Genomic DNA, 263 nt, shown 5'->3' with positions numbered 1-263 from the left:
ACTCGAATCGCCAACCCTGACCATCATGCAGCTCATTTCCATCGTTGATTAAATGTCGTTACTGCCCTTCTATAGCTGTATCCTTGACTGATAGATTAAGGACTGTCAAGCACAATCAAGTGCACTGAATATCAATTTTTTTTTTTTTTTCAAATGTTTATTAAGGTTTACGACTTGAGGCGTAACCAAATTAGAACTGGAAGAAACTTGTTTTATGTGTCCAGTCGCTGTAAACAACAGTGTGTCTAAATCATCTTTGTTAA

Source organism: Penaeus monodon, chromosome 23, assembly GCF_015228065.2.
Source record: "Penaeus monodon isolate SGIC_2016 chromosome 23, NSTDA_Pmon_1, whole genome shotgun sequence".
Classification (NCBI taxonomy): domain Eukaryota; kingdom Metazoa; phylum Arthropoda; class Malacostraca; order Decapoda; family Penaeidae; genus Penaeus; species Penaeus monodon.
This window is presented reverse-complemented; position numbering follows the sequence as displayed.